General features: G+C 38.6%; 1 pseudogene; it reads left to right on the top strand.

Moving 5' to 3' along the window:
* The first annotated feature begins 797 nt into the window (after window positions 1–797).
* Window positions 798–15,353, top strand: part of LOC123389001 — a 60,012-nt pseudogene continuing 45,456 nt past the window's right edge.

Here is a 15,353-nt window from a genome sequence, read left to right as displayed (position 1 = left end):
TAACTATCATATCATTCTGAACACCTATGAATTCAGCTTGAAAGGTAAGAAAAGGACTGCTGGAATTCTACAAATAGAAAAGTAACTCCCTTCTGAAAGGTAAGTGTGGAGAAGTGAATTGGAGGGGATATATCAGAAGATAAATTGCATGGGTTGGGAGCCTCCTTAAGTTGGCTATAGGAAAGTTATATAGCCTTGGAGTATAAAATCAGAACTTTTAGAAGTCTGCTCCAGTAAGAGATGTCCCTGCCTGGAAGGTGGTGAAGTAGGGCAGAATCCTAGGTGGGACAGGGGAGTCTCCAGAGCTCCAGGGTCACAGAGAACAGCAATGCCTGAGCCAGTGGAGTTCCCAAGCACTGGAGCAGGGAAATGGGTTACAATCAATGAGCATGGGAGTGGGCTCTCAGGTAGGTTTGCCATAAACCATGAACCGCAGTGCAATTGGGTGACAGCTCTCTGTGTGAGGGACCTGCAATCAGCAGGCTACAGCTATCCTCCTCCCTCCCCTGGGAGGATCATTGCTTGCTCCCCTGGGAGGATCAGTGATACCAGAATTATTGCAGTCCCAGAGGAAAAAGAAAGAGAGAGGGACAGAAGGTATATTTGAGTAAATCATAACTAGAACTTTCCTAATCTGGAGAAGGTAAAAGGTATTCAAGTCCAAGAGGGAGAGAGAACTCTCCCACAAAATCAATAAAAATAGATCAACCCCCTAACATATAATATTGAAGCTTGCCATTTCAGAAATAACGAGAAAATCCCATAAGGAGCTTGAGGCAAGAGCTCCATAACCTGCAATGGTAGAACCATTAGACTGGCAGCAGACCTTTCCACAGCGATCTGGTAAGCCAGAGGGTTAGCATGATATATTCAGGGCACTAAGTGAGAAAACTATGCAGCCAAGAATATTTTATCTAGCAAGGATGTCATTCAGAATGGAAGGACTGATAAAGAACTCCCAGGACAGGGGAGCCTGGGTGGCTCAGTGGGTTAAGCCACTGCCTTCAGCTGGGGTCATGATCCCAGGGTCCTGGGATCGAGTCCCACATTGGGCTCTCTGCTCAGCGCGGAGCCTGCTTCCTCCCTTCCTCCTTTCTCTCTCTGCCTGCCTCTCTGCCTACTTGTGATCTCTCTCTGTGAAATAAATAAATAAATTCTTTAAAAAAAAAAAAAAAGAACTCCAGGACAAACAGAAAATAAAAGAATTTGTGGTCATTAAACCAGCCGTACAAAAAAATATTAAAGGGAATCCTATAAGCAAAGAGAGAGCTCCCAAGTAACATAAGCCGGAAAGAAATGGAGATGATCTACAGAAACAGACACTTTACATGTAATACAATGGCACTAAGTTCTTATCTTTCAATAATTACTCTGAATGTAAATGGGCTAAATGCCCCAATAAAAAGACACAGGGTATCAGCCTGGATTAAAAAAGCAAGACCCATCCCAATGAAAACACGATGGTTTAAAATCTGTGGGACACAGCAGAGGCAGTCCTGAGAGGAAAATATATAGCAGTACAAGCCTTTCTCATGAAACAAGAAATGTCTCAAGTACACAGCCTAACCCTACACCTAAAGGAGCTAGAGAAAGAACAACAAAGAAAGCCTAAACCCAGCAGAAGAGATCAGAGCAGAAATCAATGAAATAGAAACAAACAAACAAACAACAATAACAAAAAAACCCCAGAACATTTCAACGAAACTAGGAGCTGGTTCTTCAAAAGAATTAAAAAGATTGATAAACCCCTGGCAAGACTTATCAAAAAGAGAAAGGACCCAAATAAATAAAATCATGAATGAAAGAGGAGAGATCACAGCCAACAACAGAGAAATACAGACAATTATAAGAACACACTATGAGCAACTCTACACCAACAAATTTGACAATCTGGAAGAAATGAATACATTTTTAGACACATATAAACTAGAACAACTGAACCAGGAAGAAATAGAAAACCTGAACAGACCCATAACCAGTAAGGAAATTGAAACAGTCATCAAAAATCTCCAAAGAAACAAAAGTCCAGGGACAGATGGCTTCCCAGGGGAATTCTACCAAACATTTAAAGAAGAACTAATTCCTATCCTTTTGAAACTGTTCCAAAAAAAAAAAAAAGAAATGGAAGGAAAACTTCCAAACTCATTTTATGAGGCCAGCATCATATTGATCCCAAAACCAGACTAGGATCCCACCAAAAAAGAGAACTACAGACCAATATCCTTGATGAACACAGATGCAAAAATTCTTACCAAAGTACTAGCCAATAGGATTCAACAGTACATTAAAAGAATTATTCACCATGACCAAGTGGGATTTATTCCAGGGCTGCAAGTTTGGTTCAACATCCACAAATCAATCAATGTGATACAATACACTAATGAAAGAAAGAATAAGAAACATATGATACTCTCAATAGATGCTGAAAAAGCATTTGACAAAGTACAGCAACCCTTCCTGACTAAAACTCTTCAAAGTGTAGGGATAGAGAGCACATACCTCAATATCATCAAAGTCATCTATGAAAAACCCACCAGAAATATCATTCTCAATGGAGAAAAACTGAAAGCTTTTCTGTTAAGGTCAGGAACATGGCAGGGATGTCCATTATCACCACTGCTATTCAACATAGTACTAGAAGTCCTAGCCTCAGCAATCAGACAACAAAAAGAAATTAAAGGCATCCAAATTGGCAAAGAAGTCAAACTATCACTCTTTGCAGATGATATGATACTATATGTGGAAAACCCAAAAGCCTCCACTCCAAAACTTCTAGAACTTTTACAGGAATTCAGCAAAGTGTCAGGATATAAAGTCAATGCACAGAAATCAGTTGCATTTCTTTACACCAACAACAAGACAGAAGAAAGAGAAATTAAGAAGTCAATCCCATTTACAATTGCACTCAAAACAATAAGATACTTAGGAATAAACCTAACCAAAGAGGCAAAGAATCTACACTCAGAAAACTATAAAGTACTCATGAAAGAAATTGAGGAAGACACAAAGAAATGGAAAAATGTTCCATTCTCATGAATTGGAAGAACAAATATTGTGAAAATGTCTATTCTACCTAAAGCAATCGACACATTTAATGCAATCCCTACCAAAATCCCATCCATTTGTTTTCAAAGAAATAGAATAAATAACCTTAAAATTTATATGGAACCAGAAAAGACCTCGAATAGCCAAAGGAATATTGAAAAAGAAAGCCAAAATTGGTGGCATCAACATTCCGGACTTCAAGCTCTATTACAGAGCTCTCACCATCAAGACAGTATGGTACTGGCACAAAAACAGACACATATGGGCGCCTGGGTGGCTCAGAGGGTTAAGCCTCTGCCTTCGGCTCAGGTCATGATCTCAGGGTCCTGGGATCGAGTCCCACGTCGGGCTCTCTGCTCAGCGGGGAGCCTGCTTCCTCCTCTCTCTCTCTCTGCCTGCCTCTCTACCTGCTTGTGATCTCTGTCTGTCAAATAAATAAATAAAATCTTTAAAAAAAAAAAAACAGACACATAGATCAATGAAACAGAATAGAGAACTTAGAAATAGACCCTCAACTCTATGGTCAACTAATCTTCAACAAAGCAGGAAGGAATGTCCAATGGAAAAGAGACAGCCTCTTCAACAAAAGGTGTTGGGAAAATTGGACAGTCACATGCAGAAAAAATGAAATTGGACCATTTCCTTATACCACACATGAAAATAGACTCAAAATGGATGAAGGACCTGAATGTGAGAAAAGAAACCATCAAAATCCTTGAGGAGAACACAGGCAGCAACCTCTTTGACCTCAGCCGCAGCAACTTCTTCCTAGGAACATCGCCAAAGGCAAGAGAATCAAGGGTAAAAGTGAACTATTGGGATTTCATCAAGATCAAAAGCTTTTACAAAGCAAAAGAAACAGTTAACAAAACCAAAAGACAATTGACAGAATGGGAGAAGATATTTTCTTTTTTTTTTTTTTTTTTTAAGATTTTATTTATTTATTTGTCAAGAGAGAGAGTGAGTGAGAGCGAGCACAGGCAGACAGAGTGGAAGGAAGAGTCAGAGGGAGAAGCAGGCTCCCTGCGGAGCAAGGAGCCCAATGTGGGACTCGATCCCAGGACGCTGGGATCTTGACCTGAGCCGAAGGCAGCTGCTTAACCAACTGAGCCACCCAGGCATCCCGGGAGAAGATATTTTCAAACAACATATCAGATAAAGGGCTAGTATCCAAAATCTATAAAGAGCTTAGAAAACTCAACACCCAAAGAATAAATAATCTAATCAAGAAATGGGTAGAGGACATGAACAGACATTTCTGCAAAGAAGACATCCAGATGGCCAACAGACACATGAAAAAATGCTCCATATCTCTCAGCATCAGGGAAATACAGATCAAAACCACAATGAGATACCACCTCACACCAGTCAGAAGAGCTAAAATTAATAAGTCAGGAAATGACAAATGCTGGAGAGGATGCGGAGAAAGGGGAACCCTTTGGGAATGCAAGGTGGTGCAGCCACCCTGGAAAACAGTGTGGAGCTTCCTCAAAAAACTGAAAATAGAGTTACCCTATGACCCAGTGATTGCAATGCTGGGTATATATCCTAAAGATACAAACATGGTTCTCCGAATGGGCACGTGCACCCGAATGTTTATAGCAGCAATGTCTACAATAGCCAAACTATGGAAAGAATCTAGATGTCCATCAATATATGAATGGTTAAAGAAGAGTGGTATATATAGTATTCCACTCACATATATAGATATATGTGAGTGGAATACTATGCAGCCACCAAAGAAATGAAATCTTGCCATTTGCGACGACTTGGATGGAACTAGAGAAGATTATGCTTAGCGAAGTGTGTCAGTCGGAGAATGACAACTATCATATAATGTCCCTGATATGAGGAAGTAGAGATGCAACATGGGGGGTTAGGGGGGTAGGAAGAGAATAAATGAAACAAGATAGGATTGGGAGGGAAACAAACCATAAGAGACTCAATCTCCAAAAACAGACTGAGGGTTGCTGGGGGGGAGTGGGGACGGGATTGGGTGGTGGAGATATGGACATTGGGGAGGGTATGTGCTATGATGAGTACTGTGAAATGTGTAAACCTCTCGAGTCACAGACCTGTACCCCTGGGGATAAAAACACATTATATGTTTATTTCAAAAATTTAAAAATAAAAATTAAAAAAAAAAAAAAAAGAAAGAAACAAGGGCTTTGAATGACACTATGGACCAGGTGGATTTCACAGATATATACAGAACATTCCATCCTAAAGCAAAAAATACACATTCTTCTACAATGCACATGGAACATTCTCCAAAATAGATCACATACTGGGACACAAATTAGGTCAACTGATACCAAAAGATTGGGATAATTTTTTGTAATTATTTTTTATTATTATGTTGTTATTATTATTCCCTGCATATTTTCAGGCCACAATGCTTTGAAACTGGAACTTAATCACAAGAAGAAATCTGGAAGGAACTCAAATACATGGAGGCTAAAGAACATCCTACTAAAGAATGAGGTCACCAAGAAAATAAAGAAGAGTTTAAAGAATTCATGGAAACAAATGAAAATGAAAACACAATTGTTCAAAACCTTTGGATTTAGCAATGGTAATCCTAAGAGAGAAGTACATAGCAATACAAGCCTTTCTCAAGAAATAAGGTCTCACACTTGAGAATCACTACAACAGGCCCCTCCCCCAGAAGATCAACAAGAAATCCAGCCGAGACCAAGTTCACCTACCAAAGAGTGCGGTTTCAATACCAAGGAGAGCAGCAGAATTCCAGAGGAGGAGAAAGCAAAGCACGGAACTCATGGCTTTTACCCTGTGATTTTTTTTAGTCTTGCGGTTAATTTAATTTTTTTCTTTTTCAGTTTTTTGTTTTTTTTTCTCGCCTTCGGGTAATTTTTTTTTTAACTTTTACCTTTTTCTTTTTTAACGATTTTTTACTAGTTTACCTAATATATATATTTTTTCTTTTTTATATTTTTCTTAGGTGTTTTCTTTTTTTTAAAATTCTTTTCTTTTTTTTTTTTTTTCCTTTCTTCCTTTTTGAACCTCTTTTTATCCCCTTTCTCCCCCCTCACGATTTGGGATCTCTTCTAATTTGGTTAAAGCATATTTTCCTGGGGTTGTTGCCACCCTTTTAGTATTTTACTTGCCCCTTCATATACTCTTCTCAGGACAAAATGACAAGATGGAAAAATTCAACACAAAAAAAGAACAAGAGGCAGTACCGAAGGCTAGGGACCTAATCAATACAGACATTGGTAATATGTCAGATCTAGAGTTCAGAATGACAATTCTCAAGGTTCTAGCCGGGCTCGAAAAAGGCATGGAAGATATTAGAGAAACCCTCTCGAGAGATATAAAAGCCCTTTCTGGAGAAATAAAAGAACTAAAATCGAACCAAGTTGAAATAAAAAAAGCTATTAATGAGGTGCAATCAAAAATGGAGGCTCTCACTGCTAGGATAAATGAGGCAGAAGAAAGAATTAGTGATATAGAAGACCAAATGACAGAGAATAAAGAAGCTGAGCAAAAGAGGGACAAACAGCTACTGGACCACGAGGGGGGAATTTGAGAGATAAGTGACACCATAAGACGAAACAACATTAGAATAATTGGGATTCCAGAAGAAGAAGAAAGAGAGAGGGGAGCAGAAGGTATACTGGAGAGAATTATTGGGGAGAATTTCCCCAATATGGCAAAGGGAACGAGCATCAAAATTCAGGAGGTTCAGAGAATGCCCCTCAAAATCAATAAGAATAGGCCCACACCCCGTTACCTAATAGTAAAATTTACAAGTCTCAGTGACAAAGAGAAAATCCTGAAAGCAGCCCGGGAAAAGAAGTCTGTAACATACAATGGTAAAAATATTAGATTGGCACCTGACTTATCCACAGAGACGTGGCAGGCCAGAAAGAGCTGGCATGATATTTTCAGAGCACTAAATGAGAAAAACATGCAGCCCAGAATACTATATCCAGCTAGGCTATCATTGAAAATAGAAGGAGAGATTAAAAGCTTCCAGGACAAACAACAACTGAAAGAATTTGCAAACACCAAACCAGCTCTACAGGAAATATTGAAAGGGGTCCTCTAAGCAAAGAGAGAGCCTACAAGTGGTAGATCAGAAAGGAACAGAGACCATATACAGTAACAGTCACCTTACAGGCAATACAATGGCCCTAAATTCATATCTCTCAATAGTTACCCTGAATGTTAATGGGCTAAATGCCCCTGTCAAAAGACATAGGGTATCAAAATGGATAAAAAAAACAAAACCCCTCTATATGTTGCCTCCAAGAAACTCATTTTAAGCCCGAAGACACCTCCAGATTTAAAGTGAGGGGGTGGAAAAGAATTTACCATGCTAATGGAAATCAGAAGAAAGCAGGAGTGGCAATCCTTATATCAGATCAATTAGATTTTAAGCCAAAGACTATAATAAGAGATGAGGAAGGACACTATATCATACTCAAAGGGTCTGTCCAACAAGAAGATTTAACAATTTTAAATATCTATGCCCCCAACGTGGGAGCAGCCAACTATATAAACCAATTAATAACAAAATCAAAGAAACACATCAACAATAATACAATAATAGTAGGGGACTTTAACATTCCCCTCACTGAAATGGACAGATCATCCAAGCAAAAGATTAGCAAGGAAATAAAGGCCTTAAACGACGCACTGGACCAGATGGACATCACAGATATATTCAGAACATTTCATCCCAAAGCAACAGAATACACATTCTTCTCTAGTGCACATGGAACATTCTCCAGAAGAGATCACATCCTCGGTCCTAAATCAGGACTCAACCGGTATCAAAAGATTGGGATCATTCCCTGCATATTTTCAGACCACAATGCTCTAAAGCTAGAACTCAACCACAAAAGGAAGTTTGAAAAGAACCCAAATACATGGAGACTAAACAGCATCCTTCTAAAGAATTAATGGGTCAACCGGGAAATTAAAGAAGAATTGAAAAAAATCATGGAAACAAATGATAATGAAAATACAACGGTTCAAAATCTGTGGGACACAACAAAGGCAGTCCTGAGAGGAAAATATATAGCGGTACAAGCCTTTCTCAAGAAACAAGAAAGGTCTCAGGTACACAATCTAACCCTACACCTAAAGGAGCTGGAGAAAGAACAAGAAAGAAACCCTAAGCCTAGCAGGAGAAGAGAAATCATAAAGATCAGAGCAGAAATCAATGAAATAGAAACCAAAAAAACAATAGAACAAATCAACGAAAGTAGGAGCTGGTTCTTTGAAAGAATTAATAAAATTGATAAACCCTTGGCCCGACTTATCAAAAAGAAAAGAGAAAGTACCCAAATAAATAAAATCATGAATGAAAGAGGAGAGATCACAACTAACACCAAAGAAATACAAACTATTATAAGAACATACTATCAGCAACTCTACGGCAATAAATTTGACAATCTGGAAGAAATGGATGCATTCCTAGAAACATATAAACTACCACAACTGAACCAGGAAGAAATAGAAAGCCTGAACAGACCCATAACCAGTAAGGAGATTGAAACAGTCATTAAAAATCTCCAAACAAACAAAAGCCCAGGGCCAGACGGCTTCCCGGGGGAATTCTACCAAACATTTAAAGAAGAACTAATTCCTATTCTCCTAAAACTGTTCCAAAAAATAGAAATGGAAGGAAAACTTCCAAACTCATTTTATGAGGCCAGCATCACCTTGATCCCAAAACCAGACAAGGATCCCACCAAAAAAGAGAGCTATAGACCAGTATCCTTGATGAACACAGCTGCGAAAATACTCAACAAAATACTAGCCAATAGGATTCAACAGTACATTAAAAAGATTATTCACCACGACCAAGTGGGATTTATTCCAGGGCTGCAAGGTTGGTTCAACATCCGCAAATCAGTCAATGTGATACAACACATCAATAAAAGAAAGAACAAGAACCATATGATACTCTCAATAGATGCTGAAAAAGCATTTGACAAAGTACAGCATCCCTTCCTGATCAAAACTCTTCAAAGTGTAGGGATAGAGGGCACATACCTCAATATCATCAAAGCCATCTATGAAAAACCCACCGCAAATATCATTCTCAATGGAGAAAAACTGAAAGCTTTTCCGCTAAGGTCAGGAACACGGCAGGGATGCCCATTATCACCACTGCTATTCAACATAGTACTAGAGGTCCTAGCCTCAACAATCAGACAACAAAAGGAAATTAAAGGCATCCAAGTTGGCAAAGAAGAAGTCAAATTATCACTCTTCGCAGATGATAGGATACTATATGTGGAAAACCCAAAAGACTCCACTCCAAAACTGCTAGAACTTATACAGGAATTCAGTAAAGTGTCAGGATATAAAATCAATGCACAGAAATCAGTTGCATTTCTCTACACCAACAGCAAGACAGAAGAAAGGGAAATTAAGGAGTCAATCCCATTTACAATTGCACCCAAAACCATAAGATACCTAGGAATAAACCTAACCAAAGAGACACAGGATCTATACTCAGAAAACTATAAAGTACTCATGAAAGAAATTGAGGAAGACACAAAGAAATGGAAAAATGTTCCATGCTCCTGGATTGGAAGAATAAATATTGTGAAAATGTCTATGTGACCTAAAGCAATCTACACATTTAATGCAATTCCTATCAAAGTACCATCCATCTTTTTCAAAGAAATGGAACAAATAATTCTAAAATTTATATGGAACCAGAAAAGACCTCGAATAGCTAAAGGGATATTGAAGAAGAAAGCCAACGTTGGTGGCATCACAATCCCGGACTTCAAGCTCTATTACAAAGCTGTCATCATCAAGACAGCATGGTACTGGCACAAAAACAGACCCATAGATCAATGGAACAGAATAGAGAGCCCAGAAATAGACTCTCAACTCTATGGTCAACTAATCTTCGACAAAGCCGGAAAGAATGTCCAATGAAAAAAAGACAGCCTCTTCAATAAATGGTGCTGGGAAAATTGGACAGCCACATGCAGAAAAATGAAATTGGACCATTTCCTTACACCGCACACAAAAATAGACTCAAAATGGATGAAGGACCTCAATGTGCGAAAGGAATCCCTCAAAATCCTTGAGGAGAACACAGGCTTCAACCTCTTCGACCTCAGCCACAGCAACATCTTCCTAGGAACCACGCAAAAGGCAAGGGAAGGAAGGGCAAAAATGAACTATTGGGATTTCATCAAGATCAAAAGCTTTTGCACAGCAAAGGAAACAGTTAACAAAATCAAAAGACAACTGACAGAATGGGAGAAGATATTTGCAAACGACATATCAGATAAAGGACTAGTGTCCAGAATCTATAAAGAACTTAGCAAACTCAACACCCAAAGAACAAATAATCCAATCAAGAAATGGGCAGAGGACATGAACAGACATTTCTGCAAAGAAGACATCCAGATGGCCAACAGACACATGAAAAAGTGCTCCATATCACTCGGCATCAGGGAAATACAAATCAAAACCACAATGCGATATCACCTCACACCAGTCAGAATGGCTAAAATCAACAAGTCAGGAAATGACAGATGCTGGTGAGGATGCGGAGAAAGGGGAACCCTCCTACACTGTTGGTGGGAATGCAAGCTGGTGCAGCCACTCTGGAAAACAGCATGGAGGTTTCTCAAAATGTTGAAAATAGAACTGCCCTACGACCCAGCAATTGCACTATTGGTTATTTACCCTAAAGATACAAATGTAGTGATCCAAAGGGGCACGTGCACCCGAATGTTTATAGCAGCAATGTCCACAATAGCCAAACTATGGAAAGAACCTAGATGTCCATCAACAGATGAATGGATCAAGAAGATGTGGTATATATACACAATGGCATACTATGCAGCCATCAAAAGAAATGAAATCTTGCCTTTTGCGACAACATGGGTGGAACTAGCTAACCCATGCTTAGCGAAATAAGTCAGGCGGAGAAAGACAACTATCATATGATCTCCCTGATATGAGGAAGTGGTGTTGCAACATGGGGGCTTAAGTGGGTACGAGAAGAATAAATGAAAGAAAATGGGATTGGGAGGGAGACAAACCATAAGTGACTCTTAATCTCACAAAACAAACTGAGGGTTGCTGGGGGGAGGGGGTTTGGGCGAAGGGGGTGGGATTATGGACAGCGGGGAGGGTATGTGCTTTGGTGAGTGCTGTGAAGTGTGTAAACGTGGTGATTCACAGACCTGTACCCCTGGGGATAAAAATATATGTTTATAAAAAAGAAAAAATTATATTAAAAAAAAAAAAAGAAATTAGGTCTCAAATACACAGCCTAACCTTACATCTAAAGGAACCAGAGAAGGAATAGGAAATGAAGCCTAAACCCGACAGAAGAAGAGAATTGATAAAGATTAGGGCAGAAATCAATGAAATAGAATCCAAAAGATCAGTAGAACAGATCAACAAAACTAGGAGCTGGTTCTTTGAAAGAAATAATAAGATTCTTAAACCTCTAGCTAGACTTATCAAAAAGAAAAGAGAAAGGACCTAAATAAATAAAATTGTGAATGAAAGAGGGAAGATCACAACCAACACAAAAGATATAGAAACAATTATAAGAGCATATTATGAGCAACTATACCTCAACATATTAGACAATATAGAAGAAATGAATGCAATCTTGGAAACGTATAAATTATCAAAACTGGAACAGGAAGAAATAAAAAACCTGAAAAAACCCATAACCAGCAAGGAAACTGTAGCAGTAATCAAAAATCGCCCCACAAAAAGAGTCAAATGTCAGATGGCTTCCTAGGGGAATTCTATCAAAATGTTAAAGAACTAATACCTATTCTTCTGAAGCTGTTTCAAAAAATAGAAAGGGAAGAAAAACTTTCAAACCTTATGAGGCCAATATTACCTTGATCCCAAGTCCAGACAAAGACCCCACTGAAAAGAAGTACTGACCAGTATCCCTGATGAACATGGATGCAATAATTGTCACCAAGATACTAGACAATATGGTACAACAGTATATTAAAAGGATAATTCACCATGGCCAAGAGGGATTTATTCCTGGGCAGCAAAATTTGTTCAACATTCACAAATCAATGACATGATATACTATATTAATAAAAGAAAGGACAAGAACCATATGATCCTCTCAATATATGGAGAAAAAGCATTTGACAAAATACAGCATTGTTTCTTGATTAAAACTCTCATAGTGTAAGGAGAGAGGAGACACAACTCAATATCATAAAGCCACCTATGAAAAGCCCACAGCAAATATTCTCAGTGAGGAAAACTGAGAGCTTTTCCTGTAAGGTCAGGAACACAGCAGTGATGTCCACTCTTACCACTGTTTTTCAACAAAGTACTAGGAATCCTAGCATCAGTTATCAGACAACATAAAGAAATAAAAGGCATGCGAATCAGCAAAGAAGTCAAACTCTCACTCTTCTCAGATGACATGATACTCTATGTAGAAAATCCAAAATGCTCCACCTTAAAGTCGTTAGAATTCATACATGCATTAAGAAAATTGGCAGGATATAAAATAAATGCACAGAAATCTGTTGCATTTCTATATATTAACAATGAGACAAAAGAAAGGGAAATTAAGGAATCAAACCATTTTACATTGCATCAAAAATCATAAGTTACCTAGGAATAAACCTAACCAGGAAGATAAAAGATCTATACTGTAAAAACTACAGAACACTTATGAAAAAAAGGAAGACACAAAGAAATGGAAAAAGATTCTATTTTTATGGGTTGAAAGAATAAATACTGTTAACATGTGTATGGTACCCAGAGCAATCTACACATTCAATGCAAACCCTATCAAAATACCATCAAGATTTTTCACAGAATTGTAACAAATAATCCTAAAACTTGTATGGAAGCAGAAAAGACCCAAATAGCCAGAGGAATGTTGAAAAAGTAAATCAAAGCTGGAACCATCACAATGCCTAATTTCAAGCTATATTACAAAGATAATAATCATCAAGACAGGACAGTCCTGGCACAAAAACAGACATAGAGATCAATGGAACAAAATAAAGAACCCAGAAATGGACCTGCAACTCTATAGTCAACTAATCTTCTACAAAGCAGGAAAAAAGATCCAATGGAAAAAGGATAGTCTCTTCAATAATTGGTGTTTGGAAAATTGGGCAGCAGCATGTAGAAGAATGGAGCTGGACCATTTTCTTATGCCCTACACAAAGATAAGCTCAAAATTGTCGAAAGACCTAAATTTGAGATAGGAATCCATCAAAATCCTAGAGGACAGCACAGGCAGCACCTCCGTGACTTCAGCTGACTTCTTGCTAGACATGTCTCCAAAGGCAAGGGAAACAAAAAAATGAAAAACTGGGACTTCATCAAGATCAAAAACTTCTGCACAGCAAATAGTAGATAAAGCTAAAAAGGCACCCTACAGAACGGGAGAAGCTATTTAAAATGGCATATCAGGGGCGCCTGGGTGGCTCAGTGGGTTAAAGCCTCTGCCTTCAGCTCAGGTCATGATCCCAGGGTCCTGGGATCGAGCCCCACACCGGGCTCTCTGCTCAGCAGGGAGCCTGCTTCCCTTCCTCTCTCTGCCTGCCTCTCTGCCTAATTGTGATCTCTCTCTCTGTCAAATAAATAAATAAAATTAAAAAATAAATAAATAAAATGGCATATCAGATAAAGGGCTAGTATCCAAGATCTATAAAGAACTTATCAAACTCAACACACAAAAATCAAATAATCAAGTGAAGAAATGGGCAGAAGACATAAACAGACATTTCTCCGAAGAAGAGAAACAAATGGCCAACAGACATGTGAAAAAATGTTCCACATCAACTGGCAGCAGGGAAATACAAATGAATACCACAATGAGATATCATTTCATACAAGTGAGAATGGCTAAAATCAATGACAGGAAATAACAAATTTTGGAGAGGATGTGGAGAAAAGGGACACTTTTACTCTGTTGTTGGGAATGTGAGCTGGGACAGGCACTCTGGATAAAGATAGAGAAGTTTCTCAAGAAGTAAAAAATAGAGCTACCTATGACCCAGCAATTGCACTATAAATGTAGTGTTCCAAAGGGGCACCTGATTATAAACCTGTTTATGTTTATAAAAGCAATGTCCACAATAGCCAAACTATGGAAAAAGCTGAGATGTCCATCAATAGATGAATGGATAAAGATGATGTGGTACACACACACACACACACACACACACACACACAGAAATATTAATCAGCCAGCAGAAAGGATGAATGCTTACCATTTACACTGGTCTTGATGGAACTGTGGGTATTACGCTAAATGAAATAAGTCAACCATCAAATTGTCAGAAAGACAGTTATCATATGGTTTCACTCCTTTGTGGAATATAAGGAACAGTGCGGAGGATCATAGGGGAAGGAAGGGAAAACTGAGTGGGAAGTCATTGGAGAGGGAGAAAAACCATGAGAAACACTTAAGTGTAGAAAACAAACTTTGGGTTGCTGGAGGGGAGCTGGGTGGGAGAATGGGGTAATTGGGTGATGGGCATTAATTTAAGGAGCACATGTGATATGATGAGCACTGTGTGTTATAGGCAACTGATGAATTATTGAACACTACATTTGAAAATGATGAGGTACTATATGTTGGCTAACTGGCTAATTATTCATAAATATATGAATTTAAATTTTAAAAAATGAGTTAAGTTGAATATGATTATGTGAGAATAGAATATAGAAAATATACATAGAAAATATACATATTAATCTCCAACTTTGATTTCTAGCACAGAACTCCTAAATCCACTGGAATTTCCCAGGTAATAAGAGCAATAGGAACATTTTTTTTTAAACCCTTAGAATTTCTTGAGTGATAAGTGTCTTGTGTTCTAGTGAAGTGACTCTTGGGCTCCTGAGTCGGGTTAATCACTAAAATGACAAAACCAGGATTGGAAGTCTGAAATATCCAGCCCCTACATTCTCCCTACAATATTCTCCCTATAGAAGGGAGAAAGGAGGGGCACCTGGGTGGCTCAGTGGGTTAAGCCGCTGCCTTCGGCTCAGGTCATGATCTCAGGGTCCTGGGATCGAGTCCCACATCGGGCTCTCTGCTCAGCAGGGAGCCTGCTTCCCTCTCTCTCTCTCTCTCTCTGCCAGCCTCTCTACCTACCTGTGATCTCTCTCTGTCAAATAAATAAATAAAATCTTTAAAAAAAAAAAAAGAAGGGAGAAAGGATTATTAATGGTGTTAATAACTGATCATGCCTTTGTGTTGAGACCTCCATAAAAATCTTAACAGTATGGGGTTCAGAAAGCTTCCAGGTTAGAAGATGCAGAGGTGCTGGGAGAGTGATACA

Source organism: Mustela putorius, unplaced genomic scaffold, assembly GCF_011764305.1.
Source record: "Mustela putorius furo isolate JIRA1106 unplaced genomic scaffold, ASM1176430v1.1 tig00003937_pilon_pilon_pilon, whole genome shotgun sequence".
NCBI lineage: Eukaryota > Metazoa > Chordata > Mammalia > Carnivora > Mustelidae > Mustela > Mustela putorius.
The sequence above is the reverse complement of the archived record's forward strand: the minus strand, read 5'-3'. Positions and strand labels throughout refer to the sequence as shown.